This window comes from Toxotes jaculatrix, chromosome 4 (genome assembly GCF_017976425.1).
Source record: "Toxotes jaculatrix isolate fToxJac2 chromosome 4, fToxJac2.pri, whole genome shotgun sequence".
Classification (NCBI taxonomy): domain Eukaryota; kingdom Metazoa; phylum Chordata; class Actinopteri; family Toxotidae; genus Toxotes; species Toxotes jaculatrix.
The window spans coordinates 22,074,383-22,075,574 of record NC_054397.1 but is presented as its reverse complement, the minus strand read 5'-3'; positions in this window follow the sequence as shown (position 1 = coordinate 22,075,574).

Genomic DNA, 1,192 nt, shown 5'->3' with positions numbered 1-1,192 from the left:
TTGTCTATCTCTGTCAGCTGTGAGTCTTACTCCAAATCTCTCTTTTTCATGTAGGTTCTGACCGTTAGGAGGTGGAGCGTAAGCGTGAGTTCTTTAGCTGGCAACTTTTCTTTATACACTAACATTGTTCATTAACAATCACCAAGAAACTATGCTATCTCACCTCAACTCACTGTCTTCCTGTTCTGTGGGATTCAGAGCAAAAAGTCAACTCTGAAAAAAAAACTGCAGCCCCAGTGTGTGATTTCACCAAGAAGCACCAAGAAACGTTAGTCTATTAGATGAAGACATTGTATATATTTACAAATAAATAGCTAAAAGTTGATGTAATGTTAAAATCAGTGCTGCACTTCTTCACTCAATTCGTGTTTCCCTTTTTTGAGGTAAATGGTCTTCAACATTTGCTGAAATGTGGACTGACTGAGCTAGGAAGCTGCTTTCAAAGTAAAGGTTTACAAGATATTAGTTACCTGATGTAGGAAATAGTAGACTTACAAAAAATAGCAAGAAAGATTGTGAAAAAATATTTCAAACAAAATTCTACAAAACATTAAGTCTGTAGTCGGTCTGTCACAGAGAAATTAATTAATAATGAGACTGGAAAGTGTGTATGACACTTCACAAATTGCATGACATGACAGGAATGCTTGCTGCTAGATGTATGTAGGTATAAAAACAAACCAAACATCCTGTCTGGGTTTGTCACTGGAAGATGTGAAAGGAAAGGTAACTTTATTTTGAAAGTGGTACAGATTGCAGAAAAAGTCAGAGCATTCAAAAAAAGCCAAATATGGGAAAACCAAGACAAAATAAAGGGTGGGTGGGGGGGTTAAACTGTACTTATAAATCCTTAACCATTACATAAGTTATTATAAACACTAAGTTTGAAAAAACTAATGATAAATATATGTTTTTGTAAAAAAAAACAACAACAATTGAAGGAACTTCCAGTTTTAAAAACTGCGGCCAAATTAGCCCTTAACACCGCAGACTAATGCAGTCCTCACTATTTTTCATTCACAAGTAAACAGGTCATCAGTCATTATCAGATGACAGGCCACTATCTAATGAAGCATGCTTTGGCGCAAAGTGCAGCGTGTGTTAGCGCATGTATGGTGAAGTGTGTGGACATTTTATACTAATGTGATGTGTGAAGCATTAACAGAAACATGTCTGAGTAAATGTAATGTTT